A 21,391-nucleotide genomic window follows, 5' to 3' on the forward strand; every position below is an offset into this window, starting at 1 on the left:
AGAACGTGGGTAAATGGTTCTGCATCCATAAAATGATCAGCCATGATCTTATCGAATGGTAGAGCAGGCTCGAAGGGCAGGACGGCCTTCTCCTTTTCCTCGATCTCTTGTTCTTATGTTATGCATTCCTCCCTCACTCGTGACTTGGAGGTGCTGGTGTTGAATTAGGATGGATAAAATTAAAATTCACAGAACACCAGGTTATAGTCCAACAGGTTTATTTGGAAGCACTATTTTGCTGGTCCTTCATCAGATGGTTGTGGGATTTTAACTTTGTCCCTCACTCTTGTAATTGAGAAACAGCAACAAAAGCCACGAAGCAGTGCGCAAGCTCCAGCCAACAGTTGGTATTGTGGACAATGAAGAAGGTTATCTCAGAATACAATGGGATATTGATCAGATGGGCCAATGGGCTGAGGACAGGCAGGTAGGATTTAATTTAGATAGATTAGGTTAGGATATCTGGTTGTCATAGACAGGTTGGACCGAAGATGTGATTGATGTCAGCGGCGGACCAATGGAAAGGCAGGGGCGGAGCTGGAGGACCTGGCGGGGCAGTTGGTCCTCCGACCAATCAGTGAATGAGGGCGGGACTAGACTATACCACGTGATCATCCTCGCGGTGAGCGCGGATGTTCGGAATGTGTGTGTGCGGAGAGCTGTTGGTAAGGAAAGAAATAAACAGCAGGAAGTGGGAGGGAAATGGTGTTGGTATGGTCTGAGAGGTTTTACAATCATTTGGTACACATCGGAAAATACAAATTTGAAACTTACAGTTCCGTTTTTGCAGCAAACGGGAATATGCCTCGTTGAGTAATCGGCCCGAGTGAGCGCCGCCATCTTTATTCGGGGCAATGATTCACTGGACACGTGCGCGGCCGCCAGCTTTGTAGGGGGCAAAGTTCAGAGGGATGTATGTACAGCCTTCCCTGGTAAAAAGAGTCATAGGGCAGGATTTACACAGAGCACATTCAAACCCAGAGAAATGGACTTTTTTCTGGATTTGTTTCGTCATTCATTGAAATGATTTAGATGTGAATAGAGGCCGTATAGTTAGTAAGTTTGCAGGTGACACCAAAATTGGAGGTATTGTGGACAATGAAGAAGGTTATCTCAGAGTACAGTGGGATATTGATCAGATGGGCCAATGGGCTGAGGAGTGGCAAAAAGGATTTAATATAGGTAGATTAGGTTAGGATATCTGGTTGGCATAGGTTGGACTGTGGGATCATAAAAGTGAACTCTGCTCTGGTTCACCTCTGGGTTCTCTGATGTCCACTTGTTCAGTATCTAGCTTCCTCAGTCTCTCATGGGTATATTTTTGGTCTTTATAGTATTTTACTATTACTTTCACAGCTGTTTTGTAAATTAATTGAAAAATGTAGAGCTGGAAAAACACAGCAGGCCAGGCAGCATCCGAGGAACAGGAGAATCGACGTTTTGGGCATAAGCCCTTCTTCAGGAATGTAAATGAATTGTCCACTGCTGCCTGGCTCCTGACCGTATGATGTTCCATTATCAGATTATTTTTTCCATAATATCTTTGACAGTCAAGAATTCTTTTTTCCAATAAGCGAGTGCATTTTCCTTCAATTTCTGACAGTAAAATTCTGCACCATTTTTATTCCCTGTGATTCATATTGCACTCCCTGAAACATCAACTGTGTATTTCTCCTTCCACAGAAACAAGTGATCAATCCCAAAGCCTTGTTGCCTGTGGAAAGGGTGATGTTTGACTTCCTTGTACTGCTGCAGTTTGTATGGTGAAGGTGCTCTCACAACGTGGTTGGGTAAGAGACATTACAGATTATTCACTCAGCGATATTGAAGAGTAGAAGATATCTGTACAAATCATCATGGTTTTAATTTCACAAAAATATTATTGAGAAGTTTTGACATAAGGCTACAGATGGAGAATATTGTATCCAGTGACCAAAACCATTGCCAAATAAGCAGTTTTTCAAGAATGCCTTAAAGGAAGAAAGTAGATCTTAGAGGCTTAGAGTGGGGATTCTAGACCATGTTCCCTTGGAGTCTATAGAAACATTCACACAGGAGAACTCAAAAATAAACACATAATTGAGAGTCTGAACTAAAATGAGTTATTGAGATATGAAAGGGTGTGTGGTACAGGGAGATAGGAATGATTACAGCCAGGAATTAATTCAAAGGTGCGAAAGTAAATTATTGTTGCTTACAAATGGGAGTCTTTTGATTGATCAGCAAGTTTTGGTACAAGTGAGCAGTTCGGCAGTAGAGTTTTCAATATTCTTGAGATTATCGGGAGGGTGAATGTGGGATGCTGGCCAGGAGTGGGTTTAGACAATGAAATCTAGAGTTAACAAAAGGAATGAATGAGAGTTTCAGCAAATGAGCTGAGACTGTGGTGAGGTCAGGTGATATCACTGAAGTCGAAATAGTGGTCTTGGAGGGAGTCTGGCCTGTCATCCTCACCTCATTCAGCTGTTTGTCAGTTTGTCAATCAAGTCTGTAACAAGCTCAGGAACTCAGTGGCCCTGGCAGAACCCAAACTGGGCATCGAAGAACAGGTTATTGCTGAGCAGCTGCGTGAAGCACTGTTGATGACACCTTCCATCACCTCACTGCTGAGTGAGTGTGGACTAAATGGAGGGGAATTGGCTGAGTTGGATCTGCCCTGTGTTGTTGTGTTGGAACATCCCTGAGCAATGTTCCACAAAGTCAGTAGGTGCCAGTGCTGGAACAGTACCTGTCTTGTTGGGCAGCAGGTTCAATTGCCAGAATATTGGCAGGGCCCATACCTTTACACTGCTTATCCATTTCTTGATCTGATTGGAAATGAGTTTTCAACCAAGTCAATTCATATCTGTGATGTGAGGGACCAATGGAGAAGGCTCATCCACTTGGCACTGCTGGCTGAAAATCGCTGCTAATGCTGTCCTCTTATCTGTTGCATGAATGTGTGAGACCCCTCCATCGGTAAGGGTGGGATATCTGTGATGCTTCCTCCAGTGAGTTGTTTAATTGTCCATCACTTTTCTTGACTAGGTGTGGCAGAACTGCAGAACTCCGATCTCATCTGTTGGTTATGGGATCACTTAGTTCTATTTGGTGTTGCTTGTGCTGTTTGCCATGCAGGTTTGGGAGCTGCACCAGGTTGGCACCTCATTTTTAGGTATGCCTTGTACTGCTCCTGACATGCCCTCCTGCATTCACCATTGAACCAGGGTTGATTCCCCTGGCTTTATGTTAATGGTTAAGTGGGGGATATCAGGCCATGAGATTTCAGATTGAGCTGGAGTACAGTTCTGCTGCTGCTGTTGGCCCACAGTGAGACAGAAGTTGCAGGGTCAAGAGGGCTGATTGTGTGGTTGTATTTTCCAGTGCATTGGTAGATGTAATGTGGTCCATTCAGTTTCATTCCTTTGTTGAGTCTGTGCAGTGATTAATACAATGAGTGACTTGATGGGCCACTGTCGGGTTTCTTTCCCTCAAGGACATTGTCAATGGCAGAAAAACATCCCCAATGGTTCCATGGCAAACAGTAGATTCTTCATTCCAGTTATTTTTTTTCTTGACTTCAGAGCCACCCTCTACCGATTTGGGATTCAAACATGAACTTCAGTTGTATATTTTAATATTCTTGATAAATGATAAATACGACAGGTTTGTTCACTTATTTTTAGAATCACTATCACAGGTTTTGTTTATTGTTTTAGAAATAAAAACACTGTCCATTATCCTGTCTCCTCCATGCTCCCCTCCAACAACAAGAGTGAGGAGCACATGGAGTTTCTCTGTCAATAACATTGAGACAATCCGATCAGCTGCCCCTGCTTCTTTCCTCCCTCTCCACTAGCCCACCGAGCCAAACCGCCTCACAAGGGTGCTCCTCATTTTAGTCCTAAACTTGCATTTCCTAGAGTCCCTTGTCAAGCCTTATTAGAGGTCATCTTGACCATTTACCCTAGTGTAGCTAAATCATGGACATTCCAAATCTGTCTCATCCTCCTGCTTGTCACCGCCCCCCCTCCCTCCACCTTGCAATTCACAGATATTGTTCCATGATCTGTCTGTCTGTCTTTTCTGGTTATGTCCTTCTCTCCCATTCGGCTAAAACCTAATATTTGACCTCACCATTATTGGAAAATCCTGCTCCGTCTCCACTCTCCCTTTCCTTTCTGAATTCCTTGTATTTGGTGTCCCTCCAGGATCTATCCTTGGTCCGTCCTGTTTCTCACCTACATACTGCCAGGAGGTAACATCGCCCAGAAGCACAGTGTTAGGTTTCACATGTACACTGACAATGTCCAGCTCTCCCTCCCCATCATCCCTCTCCATTACTCCACCATTACTCAGTTATCAAACTGCTTACCACGCTTCGATTAGCTGCAATTCACTCCAATGATACACTGTCATTGTTAAACCCATTGCCTTCAGTTGCTATTCCAAATTCATTTCCCTTACTGCTGTGTCCCTCCCTCTCACTGGGAAGTGTCTGAGGCAGAACTACACTCTTCACAATATTGCTGTCATATCTGACCCCAAGGTGACCTTCTGATCAGACATCCACACAATCACAAACACCAGGAATTCCAATCTCTAAAATGTTGCTTATCTCCTTCTCACCCCAGCTCCATTGCTGCTGAAACCCTAACCTGTGTCGGTGTTGCCTTTAACTTGAGAAATCTGAAACAGAGCCCTTGATTCCGCGACTGACCCAGAATCTGGTTCAAGACTCACCCGTAATGGGACACATCCTCTCCATATTTACCCTGTCAAACCTTGACAGAATCCTGTATGTTTCAAAGAGATCACCTCTCATTCTTCCAAAGTCCAGTGAGTAGATTCCCAACTTATTCACCCTTTGCTTACAGGATAATCCCTTCAAAACAGGGATCATCCCAATGGATCTTCTCTGAAATGCCTCCAATAAACTGCTCTATTTCATGAACTAAAGTGACCAAATCTGTTCACGTTACTCCAGATGTGGTCTCACTCGCCATTTGTTTAGTTGCCCTAAGGTATATACTCCAAACTCTTATATTGCAAACTCTTTGAAATAAGGGACAGTATTCCATTCCCTTTCCTGATTCCCTGTTGTAACTGTGTGCTCGCTTTCTGTTTCCTGCTCATTTTCCCCCAGTCCCTTTGTGATGCAGCTTTCTACAGTTTATCCCAAGTTATACTCTATTTGCCAACTTGTTGCCCAAGTTTCCTGTGAATATCTCTCTGTAAACTGTTTATAATCCTTTTGGAACTTTCCTGTTATGCCTTTTCTAGGAGATTTCCCCCTCATTATTCGAAACATGTACTGGGAGCACTGGGCAGTGGGAAGCATGCGCAGTTGCTATCTTTCAGGGATACTCTGTTTCATGACTGGGAGGATCGTGTTGCCCCTTGGTGAGAATGGAGACATCTTGCCCATCAAGGTGCATGAGCCTTTCACACCCCATGTCTTATTGAGGAGTCACAGCGGCAGAATGGAAGGAAAGAAAAGGAAGGAAATCCTGCTCTCCATATCTCACTGAATCTTGGGATATTCTGTCCCATGTTCAGTCACATGAAGTCCCAAGGTGGAAACTCATAGAAACCCACATAGATTTGCCCTTGAAGTGCCTGCTGACCTCCACCAGGGGTAATGTGTACAGTCATCCTGGGCCAGGAGGAAGGGATTGTATGAGTTTCAAACTTGAACTGACAGTGACGGATTTTATAAACTTGTATTATAGGCAGATATTCAGATGGTAATCTCAGTCACTGTAACGCCAAACTGACAGAATTACTCAATACATCAGGGCCTGGATATTCGTATTGTGTTCCAGATCAATACCATTTGCTGAATAAAAGTTCTCCTTTGAAACAAACCATCCTTTCAATAGATCTTCCCAAATCTTCAACATGTGTCCTGGAATTCTTGTATAATGAGCTGAAGGGTCTAAGGTTTATTATAATAATGCGTAACTTTTGTAAACCACTTTGTCACAGCTCCCCAAATTTCTTTTGCTACAAGGAGAACACCTCAGTTTCCCCAAACTCCTGATTCCCCAATGTCTGTTTGCTCTCTATAAGGTACACATCAGGGTTGTGTTGGAACATTCTCCACTTGCCTGCATCAGTGCACCCCCCCCCCCCCCCCCAACAATACTAAAGAAAGTGAACATCCTCCAGGGTAAAGTACTGTACCCGAGTGATTTCCCATCCACCACCTTCAGCATTCCCTTTCCCCACCCTCGAGGCACAGTGGCATCACTGTGTAAAAGATCAAGTCAGCATTGTCCTACCCGACCATAGGACTGCTCTCTCATTAGAGAGAGATGTCTGGTAGTGGTTAACCTGAATATTACCACAGCGCAGGCAAGGGGAGAGGTTGAAAAGGAGAGTCCATTAATTGCGGATGGTTACTCTTGATGTGTATTAGCAACACACATGTCACGTGAACAATTAATGTTAAAAAAGGCCCACAAATTCTGCAACTAAAATCCCCCATTCCTTGAACCATCATGGTAAATCTCCTGTGCCCCCTGTCAGGGACCCTGCCATCCTTCACAATGTGTGGGCGATCTGTGGTTCACACAGACCCAGCTGCTCTGTGTTCCTGTGGGTGATAGCATAGAGCAACAGTTGCATTAAACCTCACTGTCTGGAAGAGAGTGAGAGACAGAAATCCTGAAGGCATTTAAAATCTATTTCGGAACACACTTGCAAGGCCAAGGCTGACAGGTCTATGGGCTCTGTGCTGGAAAATGGGATTAAAATAGTTAGCTGGGAGATTTCTTTACAGCATAAATCCAATGGACCACAAAACCGTTTTCTGTCATGTAGACCACAAACGCGTAATATAGGAATATGACAAGCCACAATAGAAACCAGGTCAGAGAAGGTGATATTAGAATAGATGATACGTGATTAAATAATGTTTTTTGGAGGAAAAATGTGACAGAGGTTAAGCGGGACATTGTGGATCTCTGGGTGCATGAATCTGAAATAAAAATGGGTTATCTTGAAGGCTGGAATTAAAGAAAGGCACATCACAGAGATTTGAGAGGGTGGACAAGATTAAAGATAGAGAGTGTGTTGAGACTGGAGGAGATTAGAGATTAGAGATTGGAGGATGTTGCAGAGATTGAGATGTCTTTGATGCAGAGATAGTGATAGTTCTGAGGCTAGAGAGGAATGATAGAAATAAGGATAAGTTGTTAGCTTTCCCAACACTACCTCTTTACTGATAATGATTGTTTCTCTGTCCTCATCTGCCACATCCTCCATAGGCCTGTGACAATGAGAGTACGCAGACAGTATGTTCCTGTTAAGGCCAAGGCTGGGAGGCATCGAGAATGCTGCATGACCTGAGAAATTGAGGCTCTGGTCAAGAAAATGAAGGAAGGATATGACAGGTACAGACCCCACTGTGTTTGTGTGAATCCATAGAGGACTATAAGGACAGTAGGAGTATACTCGCGGGAAACCAGGAGGCGAAAAAGGGGACATGAGATAGCTTTGGGAAAAAGGTTTAAGGAGAATCCAAAGAGATTCTACAAATACACTAAAGACAAAAGAATAACTAGGCAGAGAATAGTGACCCTCAATGATCAACAAGACTGTCTATGGAACAGCAGGAGGTGGGAGAGATTCTGTAAGTATTTCATGTCAGTTTTTACTGAAAGGGGATATGGAAGTTAGAGATGTTGGAGAAATAAATAATAATAACTTGGCAAGTGTACATATTACAGAGGAGGAGGTACTGGATGTCTTAAAATGCATAAAAGTGGATAAATCCCTGGAATTTAATCAGGTATATCCCAGAACTTTGTAGGTAATTAGAGAAGCTTTTGCTGGGCCCCTCACTGTGATATTTGTATCATTGATCGCCACATGTGAGGTGCTGGAAGATTTGTCCCATTATTTGAGAAAGGTGGGAAGGAAAAGCCAGGGAACTATAGACCGGTGAGCCTGAAGTCAGTGGCAAAGAAGTTGTTGGAAGGGATTCTTAGGGACAGGATTTACATGTCATTGGAAAAGCAAGAAAATATTAGGGAGAGTCAGCATAGCTTTGTGCATTGAAATCAGTACCTTGGACTTGAGAAAGACACAAGGTTTCACATAACACACTGGTTAGCAGGTTCAATACCATAGAATTCTGTCAGAACTAGCTGTTTGGATACGGAATTGGCTGGAAGGTCAAACAGTCATAGATGGACAGCACAGAAACAGAGACCCGTCGGTCCAACCAGTACATGCTGATCAGATATCCCAATGCAATCTATTCCCCCCTGTCAGCACCCGGCCCATATCCTTCCTATTCATATACACATGAAGATGCCTTTTAAATGTTGCAATCGTAATGGCCTCCATCACTTCCTCTGGCAGCTCATTCCATACACGTACCCCCTCTGTGTGAAAACGTTGCCTCTCAAGTCTCTTTAAAGTCTTTCCCCTCATACCATAAACCTATGCCCTCTAGTGCTGGGATCCTCCACGCCAGGGAAAAGACTTTGTCTATTTATCATATCAATCCATCTCAGGTTTTTATATACATAGATAAGATCACCTCTCAGCCTCCGACGCTGCAGGGAAAACAGCCCCAATCTATTCAACCTGTATTCAACCCCCCAGCCTAACTCAAATCCTCCAACCCTGGCAAAGGTCTTGTAAATCTTTTCTGAACCCTTTCAAGTTTCACAACATCCTTCCAATAGGAGGGAGACCAGATTTGTACACAACGTTCCAAAAGTGGCCTAACCAATGTCCTGTACAGCCACAACATGACCTCACAACTCCTGTACTCAATACTTTGTCCGATAAAGGAAAGCATACCAAATGCCGCCTTCACTATCCTATCTACCTGCACTCCAAGGACTCTTTGTTCAGTAACACTCACCAGGACCTTACCATTAAGTGTATAAGACCTGCTAAGATTTGAGTTTCCAAAATGCCAATCCTCAGCCCATTCACCCATCTGATCAAGATCCCATTGTACTCTGAGGTACTGTTTATCACTGTCCACTACACCTCCAGATTTGGTGTCATCTCACTAACTATACCTCCGATGTTCACATCCAAGTCATTGATATAAATGATGAAAGGTAGTGGATCTAGGAGTGATCCTTGTAACAGTCCACTAGTCACAGGCCTCCAGTCTGAAGAGCCAGTTCTGTATCCAAATGGTTAGATCTCCCTGTATGCCATGAGCACTAACCTTGCTGAGAAGTCAGTGTCAGAGTGGAGGGTACTTTTTGGACTGGAAGCCTGTGATGAGCAATATGCTGTCAGGCTGTGTACTGGGTCCACTGCTTTTTGCCATTTATATAAATGATTTCTATGTGAATATAGGAGCTATGGTTAGTAGGTTTACAATAGACACCAAAATTGGAGGTGCAGTGGACAGCAAAGTTACCTGAGTGTGCAATGAGACTCCGATCAAATGGGCTGAGGAGTGGCAGATGAAGTTTAATTTAGATAAATATGAGGTTCTGCATTTTGGAAAAGCAAATCAGGGCAGGATTTCTACACTTAATGGGAAGGTCCTGGTGATTGTTGCTGAACAAAGAGATCTTGGAGTGCAGGTTCATAGTTCCTTGAAAGTGGAGTCATTGATAGGCAGGGTAGTGAAGAAAGTGTTTGGTGTACTTGCCTTTATTGGTCAGTGCATTGAGTACAGGAGTTGTGATGTCATTTTGCGGCTGTACAGGACATTCATTCAGCCACTTCTGGAATTCTGTTTTCAGTCCTTCTCTCCCTGCTATCGAAATGATATTGTTAAACTTGAAAGGATTCAGAAATAATGCAAAGATATTGCCAGGGTTGAGGGATTGAGCTACAGGGAGAGGCTGAATAGACTGAGGCTGTTTTCACTGGAGAATCGGATGCTGAGAGGTGACCGTAGAGTTTGATAAAATCGTGAGGGACATGGATAGGGTAAACAGCCAGGGTCTTATTCCTGTTTAGGTGAGTCCAAAACTAGAAAGCACAGGCATGAGGGAAAAGATTGAAAAGGGATATCAGGGGCAAAGTTTCAAGCTGAACATGGTACGTGTATGGAATGAGCTGCCAGAGAAAGTGTGGAGGCTGGTACAGTTACAATATTTAAAAGGCATCTCATTGGATATGTGATTGGGAAAGGTTTCGAAGGATATGGTCCAACTGTTGGCATATGGGCCGAGATTAATTTAGGATATCTGGTCAGCATGGACAAGTTGGACTGAAGGATCTGTTTCTGTGCTGTACATCTCTATGGCACTAATAAATTAAAATTAAGATAGGTTTCTCTTTTATGGAGAGTTAGCAGAAGGTCTGACAATTCTCCTTGGAGCTGAGAAGGTTAAGCAGTGATTTCGACCAGGAGTTGATTTGTTTCCAGGGTATTTCATTTACAGAGAGACAGAGTGAGAAATTTTTAACGTCACAATTTTTAGTAACTATTTTCAGGTAACTGGCAAATAATGCAAAGAAAAATGTGAAGATTATTTTACTCACTAAGTTCTGAGCATCTGGAACAGTTTGACCAACAGCTGGATGCAGATTCAGTAATTATTGTCTAAACAAATTTGAAATTTAACATTTTTAAGGAAGGATTTGGAGGGCTCTGTCCAAATGGGAGGTGAGTTGGGACTGACTGGTACCATCTCCAGAGGGAGAGTGTACAGCCCCAATGGGCTGAATAGCCCTCAGCCCCTGTCCTCTGTGACACTGACCCATTCACTGTGAATGATGAAGCTCATCACAGGGCAGAGCCGTAGAGATGTACAGCATGAAAACAAAACCCTTTGGTTAAACTGGGCCATTCTGACCAGATATCCCAATCTAATCTTGTCCCTTTTGCAAACACTTGGCACATATCACTCTACACCCTTCCTATACATATACCCATCCAGATGCCAAATGGTATAATTGTACCAACATCCTCCACTTCCTGACAGAAGACTCCATACATGCACCAACCTCAGTGGGGGAAAAAAATGCCCCTCAGATCCATTTTAAATCCTTCCCCTCTCACCTTAAACCTACACCCTCTCATTCTCGACTCCCCGACCCCAGGGAAATGACCTTGTCTATTTATCCTACCCATTGCCCCTCATGGTTTTATAAACCTGTATGAGGTCACCCCTCAGCCTGTGATGCACCTGGGAGGATCCCACCACTCAGGTCACAATGGGGCCTGGCTGATTGACACAGCTTCAGACCAATAGGAGAGTTGGCGTGATCCTCCAGCCAATGGGAGTGAATGAGGGGTGGGTCCAGCAGGCCAACACATGACCATCAGCTTTGCAGGCGCAGTGTCACTGTGAGGGGGGACTGAATGTGAAGGAGTGGGAGGGACAGCAGATACTGGGAGAGAGATGGAGTTAGTGTGGACTGGGAAGGTTGATAAACACTGTTTCAGTCTGCTGGACCTGAATTAGATACTCCGGGTAAATTAGAACCAGAAGAACTGCGGATGCTGTAAATCACACACAACAACCAGAAGGTACTGGAAATGCTCAGCAGATCTGTCAGCATCTGTGAAAAGAAATCAGTTCGCATTTTCGATCCAGTGACGCTTCCTCAGGAACTGACGTTACTGAGAAAAAAAGTCTGTTTTTATGCAGAAGGTAGGGGTTAAGGAGTAAATGATAGGTGGGGATAGAGTCCAAAGAGAGAGAGAGGAGCAGTTGGACAAAGGACTGAATAATGATCGGATGGGGGGCGGGGGGAGGTGAATAGCTGTTTATGGGGACTGTTAGTGGCTAACCATAGGTAATGTGTAATGGTAGGCTACGTAATAACAAGGCCTGGTATGTGGGGTAGGGGGCAAAGATGAGGTGTTCTTCCTCCAGATGTTGGGTGGCTCGGATTTGGGGATGGAGGACTTGCATGTCCTTGGCAGCATGGTGGCGGAGGGAGTGGGGGGTAGCCGAAATGGTCGGCCACAGGGCGGTGGGTTTGGTTGGTGCATGTGTCCCAGATATGTTCCCTGAAATATTCCACAATTTGAGGTGTTTGGGTGGGCAGGGAAATGTCTGCTGGATGTGGGAGGATCCAGTGGTGCCTTGGATGGAGTTAAAGGGAGGGTTTGGGCAAAGATTTTCCATCTCTTGCAGTGGCAAGCAAAGGTGCCTGGAGTGAAGAGTGGGTTGGTGGGGAGTGTGGATCTAAAGTGGAAGTCACAGAAGGTATGAAAGGGGTGGGGAGGGAAATATATCTCAGGTGTTTGGATCTGATGGTGGAAGGTGAGGATGGTGGGGTTCCATCTTAGTTGAATTTGACGGGGTGGAGTTCAAGGGCAGTGGTGTGGGAAGTGGAGGAGATACACTGGAAGGCATTGTTAACAACATGTGAGGGGAGATTGCAACCCTTGAAATAGGAAGCCATTTAGTATGTTCTGAAGTGTTCTTCCAGCTTGCATCAAGCTTCACTGGAACACTGCAGTAAGCATGAGACAGAGATGTTGGACAGGGAACAGTCTTGTGTGTTAAAGAGCAGGCAACTGGAAGCTCAAGGTATTTTTTGCAGGCACAATGTAGCTACCATTTCCACCACTGCCACTGAAATGCTAGAAGGTTCCTGTCTCCTCCATTAACAACTTTCCAACTTCCCACTCCCTTATCTTTCCAAATGTTCCTGTCTCTCTTTGGGCTCTGTCCCCACCTATTATTTACTCTTTAACCCCTATCTCCTGTAGTCCAAAGATCTGTAGGTTCGGTGAATTGGCCCAGCTAAGGTTCCCGTAGGGTTCAAGGATGTGCATTAGTTCGGGGGAAATGGAGAGTAATAGAGTAGGAGAATGGGTCTGGGTGGGATAAACTTCGGAGGGTGGGTGTGGAATTGTTGGGCCAAAGGGCCTGTTTCCTGAAGGGATTCTAATTTTCCCAGCTGTCATCTGTTCTGAGGAAGGGTCACTGGACCCATGATGACCCATGGTGTGTGCAGGAGGAGGAAAGGGGAGAGTGGCAGCAGAAACCGGATGAAATGTATCAGTGTAGACTGGGAGGGTTTAGTTACACTCTGCAAGTCGTTAGTCTGAATTAGAAACTCTTGGTCCCACATTTGCAGCAAAGGGGAAGATGGCTTGGGCCTCAGGCAGTGAGAGGTCCTTGGTTATAGCCACCATCTTTATTTGGGGCAAAGTACAGTAAGGAGCATGTACTTGTCCTCTTCCTGGGTGGGGGTGGGGTGATTTGAAGAGGAGCATTTACACATCCAACACATACCAAGAGAAGTGTTTACCTTCACTGTTCATCTTGCACTGACTGTGAGCTTTGTTTTGTGAATTCATTTTATAGAATATTAATTGAGAATAATTGAGACTGGGATCTCAAAAAACATGTTTCTACAGTCAGCGGAGTCATCAGGATCTGAATATCATTGGCATTTAACTGTGGAACGAGAAAGGTTTGTCTGTTCTGTCTGTGGGAACATATCTTCAATATTTTTGTCAAGCCAAAAGCAGAAAGATGTTCAAGTTCATGGTTGGATCACCCTTGGGGTATGTGTTCAATTCTTGGCCCTGCAGCTGTGGAAGGAGGTATTGGCCCGAGAGAGAGCACGGATTTATCCAAATTACACCTCGTCTTTTTGCAGGAACTGTCAGATTTAGTCTCAATCATCCACTTTATAATGTTAATCTGTAAACTCCCTACTTCCAATTCTCTGCAAATTTCTCGTGGACTCAAATTCCAGCACCATTTCAGGTGGAATGTTCCAGATTCTGACAACTGTCTGTTCATTCAGAAACTGCTGAAGTCCATTTTGACTCTGGGGTTACAAAGGGCTGAATTGAAAGATGCAATGCTGGTCTGAGCTCCCATTGAGGTGTATTGGAACAGTACAGGAGGATGAGGGAAGTGTAGGTGTGAGCAGACAATGAAAATGACAGGGCTGCACTGTGAGGGCTGCTTGGCTCAATGAGAGTGTTTTGGAGTTGGGTGTAAATAGTGAGGTGAGACAGGGAGAAGGTGAAGCTGAAACTCCGTTTTAATTCAGGCCTTTCAGAAATTCACAGTCCAAATGGGAATAGCCATTTTTTCAGTGATACCTGTGGAGTATTTAAGTTTTTAAAGTATGACATATCAGCTTAAGTAAAGATATTTTTTGTTATTATAATGGACATGTTTGAAGTGTAGGAAGGTTGCTCACTCATTTAAATTCTCTTAATGGAAGTAACTAGATGAATGTAGCGAGACGTTGTGACAGGAGCCCTCAGACCCGTGGTGTGCTCCTCTTGCACAATGTGGGAAATAAGGGCCGCTTCCAGTGTCCCTGACGGCTATTTGTGCAGCAAGTGTTCCCATCTGCAGCTACTGGGAAACTGCTTTTCAGAGCTGGAGCTGGGAGTGGACTCACTGTGGAGCATCTGCAATACTGAGAATGTTATGGACAGCACGTTTAGTGAGTTAGTCACACTGCAGGTGAGGGTTACAGAGGGAGAAAGGGAATGGGTGAACATCAGATCTAGTAAAAGGCTCAGGAAGTGAGTACAGGAGTCCCCCGTTGTTATCCCCTTTTCATCCAGATACTGTCGACTGCTTGGGATTCTGTAAGGGCGGGAATGGGTGGGGTGGCTTCTCGGGAAATCAGCAACAGCCAGGTTCATGACACCACAGAGAGCTCTGCTGATCAGAACAAGAGGAATGAGAGTGGCAGGGCTATAGTGACAGGGGATTCAATAATCAGGGGTATAGCCAGGCACTGCAGTGCCCACAGACATGAATCCAGGATGGTGTGTAATCTCCCTGGTGCCAAGATCCATGATATCATGGAGTGGCTGCAGGACGTTCTGGAGCTGGAGGGTAAACAGGCCGTGGTTGTGCAACACACAGATACCAACGACATCGCTAAACAGAGGGATGAGGGCCTGAAAGCTGGATATAGGGAGAGCAGAGATACATTAAAATGTAGCTCCTGAAATGTAATAATGTCAGACTTACTCCCAGTGCCATGTGCTAATGAGAGCAGGAATGAGAAGGTAGATCAGCTGGATGTGTGGCTGGGGTAATGGTGTACCACAGAAGGGTTTTGATTCTTCAGGCACTGGGACTGTTTCAGGGTGGGACCTATACCAGCCTGATCGGTTACCCCGGGTAGAGCTGAGACAAATCTGGTGGGGGCTTTTGCCAGTTCTGTTGGTGAGTTTGTAACTAGTCTGGCAGGTGGATGGGAACGAAAGTGTAGGCTTAGATGGGTCAGATTCAGGACAGGGAATGGGAGGGAGAATATTAGTGATGTAGTCAGCGGCTCAGAAAGCCAAAGAAAAGGAGGATTAAACGAAGATTGAGTCCCTCTTCAGCCATCAGTCCTGACATCCCAGGAATGTGAGTCAACAAAATATGGAGCTGTGTACATGTCTATGACTCTGTGCTTCAGCAAAATGGTGGAAATCTGCAATACAAACAAAAAGCGCTGGAGATCCTCGGCAGGTCGGGCAGCACTGGAAATGGTGACAGATGCAGGAAACATTGCAGCCTTGAAGAAGTGTTTAGATGATCACACCAGGCACTACAATATCGGTTACACGCTGAGTGCCAGAACGTGCGACTAGCATAACTAGGTGCTTGATGACCAGCATGAATACGATGGGGCTGGAAAGTTGACGTTTTGGGTCAGGGCTATTTATCAAGACTGACAAAGGGTCCTGACCCAAAACATCAACCTTCCTGCTCCTCTGATGCTTCCTGACCTGCTGCACCTCCCCAGGTCCACATTGTACAGACTCTGACTTCCAGCATCTGCAGTCCTTAACTATCTTCACATCCCAGGACTCCTCTGGTGATCCTCCTTTACACTCTCTCAATAACCAGGAGAGCCTTCCTTGGAAAAGGGGAACAAAGGTGTATACAGTATTCCAGGTGTGGTCTCACCAAGGCCCTTCCAGAAAGGGTTCCCTGCCCCCATCTTATCCATAATGGTCATCAAGCACACATGCCTGGTGTGATCATCTAAACACTTCTTCAAGGCTGCAATGTTTCCTGCATCTGTCAGCGTTTCAGATGCTGCCAGACCTGCTGAGGATCTCCAGCACTTTCTGTTTTCTCTGTTATGTTTTCTCTGTTATAGAGTATTGAATGGGGGGATTTGCAGTTGAGAAATTCAAATTTAACTTCATGTTACTTGATCCGTGCCGATCTGAATATCATTGGCCTTTTCATCTGGAAGGAAAGGTTTGCATTCTGTTCATGGGCTAATATTTCAAATGTCCGTGTGACGAAAAAAGTACTGAGACAGTGAAGTCCATGTTAGCGTGGGGACTTGGTTTTTGAAAGTCTAAACAATCATGGCACATTTCCCTGGAACAGTCAAGCCACAGATTGGTTTTGTATGAGGACAATTAGCCATGAAACCAGAAAGACCAAAGGATTCCTGCATCATGGAAAAAGCTATGAAAATGGGATTGTTGTAATGGAGTGAATTATTGATCATTGATTGTAATCCATTGGTGTTGTCACATCGGTTCCAGCGCCGTAGGGAAACACTGGAAATGTGATGAATGCAGTGTCAGTTTAAGTTATTCAACTGGAAAGGTGAAGAAGAAATTTACAAGGATGATGCCAGGTCTCAGGGGTCTGAGTTACAGGGAGAGGTTGGACAAGCGAGGACTTTTTTGTTTAGAGCATAGGTAACTGTGGGGGAATATTTTATAGTAGTGTATAAGACTATGAGAGGCATGGGTAAGGTGAATGCCTCGGTCTTTTTCGCAGGGACTCAAGGATTGGAGGGCATCCGGTTTAAGTTAGAGGAGAAAGAATACATGGGAAACTGAGGGGCAAGTGTTCTACACAAAGGTGGTATGGATATGGAATGAGCTGCCAGTGGAAGTGGTTGAGGTGGGTATATTAACAACAAGTGAAAGACATTTGGACAAATACAAGGATAGGAAAGTTTCAGAGGCAGATGGGCCAAGTGCAGGGATATGGGGTTAGTGTGGATGGACATTGATTGGTATGGGCCAGTTTGGGCCAAAGGGCCTGTCTCTGCTGTCGGATTCTATAACTCTAAGTGCATTTGCTATTTCTCCCCCTAACTCTGTTGGTACCCTGGGATGTATTCTATCAGGGCAATGAGACTTGTTTACCTTTAACTCCATTAGCTTGCCCAGCTCTAACTCTTTCACGATAATGGTTATTATCTAGGGCCTCACCTTCCTCAGTCTCCTTATCAATTACTGGCATGTTCTTCGTATCCTCCACTGTGAAGACTGACTGCTGTGTACTCATATTCCTGAACCCTGCTGGATAGGAATAACTGGGCACAGAACTCTGAGAGGTCTTCTTTGAGTCTTTATTGATGAGACACGGCAGTTACCTGGATAGTGTACATACAAAACACCTCCAGGCAGCATCAGGTAACTCCCCGCCTGTCGGATGTGCCACTCCCATTCTTAAACCTTTGTGGTTTGGGACCTTGAATCAAGACTGTCTCTCAGTATTATCTCCATGGCAACGGCAGTTAGAAAGTCTAGTTCAGTTCAGCACTTTGTGGTTAAACCACACACCCTTCCCCACACCCCTGTGGCTCCCTCAAGTATCTGACAGGCACTTCAGTTTCCGTGGGGCTGTCTATCGGGATTCTGATGTGGAGGAGCCGGGGTTGGGGTGGGGTGGACAGAGTTAAAAACCACACATCACCAGGTTATAGTCCAACAGGTTTATTTGGAAGTACAAGCTTTTGGGGTGTGCTGTGATTTTTAACTTGATCAGGATTATCTCTATGGTAAATGTTAAATGCTTCAACAATTACAGAGGCCATATGTTCCCTACACAATAGGTTTCCCTCTAGCAGTGTAAACTGCTATTCTGGCCCTGGGGATAGCTACTCATCACTTTTTATCCCCAATTTCATCATGCTTTCTGTAGATCTTTGAAGTTTTTCCAATCTCCGAATTTATCCTTGGTCTTTGACAGTTTGTATGTCTTCGACTTCAATTTGATAGACTCCCTTATTTCCTTAGACATGCAGATTAATCCTTTTCCTACAGTCCTTCCTTTTCACTGATATATACTTTTGCTGAGAAATTTGAAAAATTACTTTCATATTCCTCCACTGTCTGAGAACTGTCCCACAGTAAAGTCTTTGCTTCCAGTCTGCATTAGCCAACTCCTGCCTCATCCTATTGTAGTCTCCTTTTTTTAAGCACAGTATCTTGCGATTGGATTTAATCTTCTCGCGTTCCATCTGTGTTCTAAATTCAACCAGATTAATGACAAGTCTTTTTATCAGATTACGAGGTGAGGCGATGTTTCCTGGGTGTTTTGGTTTCATTGTCAGTGACCTTGGCTTTGTAATAAAGTACAGGATAGATATTCACAACAGAGTATTCTGGACGGTGTGAATGTACGACGCAATCTAAAACCATAAATCACTGTCTCCCCTCAGTTTAAAATTGCAAAACCATTATCTCCTCCACGATTCCTCACTATCTAAGTTTGGAACGCTAATCCACCTGACTATCCTGCTGTTTCTGAAAATCTCCTTTGGTGAAGATGGTGAGTTTTGGATTCATCTTTCTGGTTATTACCGTAAGAATATAAGCCCTGGGCACAGGAGAGGCAATGCAGCCCTTCGAACCAGCTCCACCATTTAATACGGTGATGATTGAGCTCACCTCGGTCTCAGCTGGATTTTCCCGCCTGCTCTCTCTCACCCTTTATCTCATTGCAAATTAAAAATCTGTATCTCTTCATTAAATTTGCTCATTGTCTTGGCATCCACCGCATTTTGAATAGGGAATTCCACAGATTCACAACACATTGTGATAGGTACATTCTTCTTCATGAGAATAGAATAGAGTCCCTATAGTGCAGAAACAGGGTATTCATCCCTCTAATCCACACCAACCCTATGATGACCATCCCATTCAGACCCACCCGTTCCCTGTATCCCTGCATTTCCCGTGGCTAATTACCTAACCAGCACATGCATGGACCCTGTGAGCAATTTGGCATGACCAATCCACCTCACCTGCACATCTTTGGACTGTGGGAGGAAACTGGAGCATCGAACAAAACCATGCAGACATGGGGAGAATGTGTAAGCTCCACACAGTTGCCTAACGCTGGAATCAGACCCGGGTCGCTGACGCTATGAAGCAGCAGTGCTAGCCACTGAGCCACCTCTGCTTAAAATCTGCTGCCCATTATTAACCTCCCCACCCCGCAAATGGCTGAATGTATATTCCTTACGTCAGAAGTCCGGGTGTCTAAGCGGATGTCTCAGTAAATCCCAGTGACAGCCCACATGTCCTGTGTGTCTGAATGGATATCCTATAAACAACACCCTCCAGCCCACACTTTCTTTCACTTTCCAGGGACAGGTCTCCAGAGGCTTCATGGGGACTACAACTCCCACAGTCCCTGAGGCAGGAACCACATGTGTGTGAGGAAACACGGCACTATACATGTACAGAATGTGGGCGGGTTTTGGAGCATGTTCTTTGGGATAACTAACAGAAAGCATATCACACTGTGATTGGCAGGAGAAGGGACGCATCTGCCTATAATACTGATCAGTTGGGGGGTCAAAGTGTCACTACGCCTCGATGGGACCAAGTTCCATTCGCAACTTGTCATAACACTGGGAATTGACCAATGGGAAACAAGGAAGAATCTGACCCATTCTCCCAGACTGAAGGTTCCTCTTCTGTCCAGGATCTGCCATCTCCCTGTCTGTTTCCTTTTGTTTCATTCTGCTGTTACATTATTGACTTGCAGCAACTGAAGGGAAAGGAAGTGAACCCAGAAAGGGTGCAGAGTCTAACCAGGGACGGGAAGTGGTGGCATGGATCTGTTTATCAACAACTCCATGGGAATGGGGAGGGTGTACATTAGGGGGTAGCAGAGTCAGAATGGTAGGAGAGAGTAAGTGGGCTGGAGGGTTACAGTTTTGGGGGAAGAAAGGGGGAAAAGGGTATTCCAGAGAAACTAGAATTGTCTGTTCTGATTCTCTAATATGTACATATTCCTTTATACAGGGTGCTAGATAGTGAAGATTTGCAGACTGAAATCTCAAAATCAGGTGCAGATCATGAAAAAGTTAAACAACATTTGAAGAACCAAAGATGGAGATTCACTTGGCCAAAATCCTGCAACACTCTCCCTCCCAGCATTGTCGGTCTCTCTGCGCCAAATGGACTGTGAATGGTTCAAGACAGCAGCTCACTACCATCTTCTCAAGGGTAACGAGAGATGGGGAATAAATGCTGGCTGAGCCAGTGATGCCCATATCCTGGAAATGGGTTCTATCTCTAGTTGCTGAAACCCGGTTGATGTTACTGCAGGATGATGAGGGAGGCTGAGTGCATCCTCCAGGAGGCAGCACCATCACATTATCCCTACTTACACCAACACAGTAACATAGCAACATCACTGGAACAAAAGGCAGTGAAGCCAAAGGAAGACTTAGACATAGTTCTTCGAGGTAAAGTCATGAAAAGGGATTGGAACACAGCAGGAACAGGAGACTGAGCTGGATGGTCAGCTGTTTCCCATTGAATGGTGGAGCAGGATTGAAAGGCTGAATGGTCTCCTCCTGCTGCTATCTCCCAGGTATGTATATAGTCATGGAGCCCGGGTAGGAAGGAGTGGGCAGGGATTCTCGAGGAGATTGCATTTCCACAACAGTTTTCAGTGAGGGATGGTTTGATGGATTTTATTTAACATTTATCTTTAACACAAGGTTTGTAAATTTTGGTTTTAAAACGTTGTAAGAGCTTTTTGCACCGCAAATAAAATTAATGAAAATAAAATGAACTGTTTGAATATTAAAGTTTTAAAGCTTTCAAACTTTGTAAAACAAAATCCTGTCTATTCCCAGACACCATCACTTTCCAGCTACTCAAACTCCAGGGAAATATTCCCTCCCTGTCTGAACCTTTGGTTTGATTTAACAGCTTTTCAGTTCTCGTTCTATTAGCTGTGAAGCGTTCTTTTTACCCATTTCTCCGACCCAGAAATGTGATCACAGCAACCTTCCCACCATCAAAATCATCATTACGCCATTTTGCTTTTGGTTAACATAACCAGCAGTGCAAAAGTGAGGACCGCAGATGCTGGAAGCCAGAGCCTAGGTTAGAGTGGTGCTGGAAAAGGCCTTTTGCCAAAACGTTGATTTCCAGCTCCTCGGATCCTGCCTGACCTGTTGTGCTTTTCCAGCACTACTCTAATCTAGACATATAATCACCAGCAGTAAACCATTTGTGTAACCAATTGAATATTTCTAAACAAAGCCCATTACAGGCCAAGCAAACCATTACAAGTGACAGAGTGAGAAGGGACTAAATCAAAGTAGAGTTGGGGGGAGGGGGCAGCGGTGGAGATAAAGCACTGTATCCCCTGAGGTGCCCACCTCTATCTAAAGGCATCGATAGCATTGATCCACACTACATGCTCCTTCTCCAAGGACACCCTGCTGTGTAGCCTTTATCCTCAATCATAGAATAAAA

At 44.6% G+C, this 21,391-nt stretch overlaps 1 long non-coding RNA gene across 1 annotated transcript; it reads left to right on the plus strand.

The window, feature by feature from the left end:
* Positions 1-606: 606 nt before the first annotated feature.
* LOC140471901 (uncharacterized) lies at positions 607-20,715 on the plus strand. The gene is made up of 3 exons (XR_011957248.1): positions 607-665; positions 1,684-1,790; positions 19,922-20,715. It is a non-coding gene; the product is annotated as an uncharacterized lncRNA (long non-coding RNA).
* Positions 20,716-21,391: the final 676 nt, after the last annotated feature.

The sequence above is a fragment of the Chiloscyllium punctatum genome, unplaced genomic scaffold (assembly GCF_047496795.1).
Source record: "Chiloscyllium punctatum isolate Juve2018m unplaced genomic scaffold, sChiPun1.3 scaffold_198, whole genome shotgun sequence".
NCBI classification, from domain to species: domain Eukaryota; kingdom Metazoa; phylum Chordata; class Chondrichthyes; order Orectolobiformes; family Hemiscylliidae; genus Chiloscyllium; species Chiloscyllium punctatum.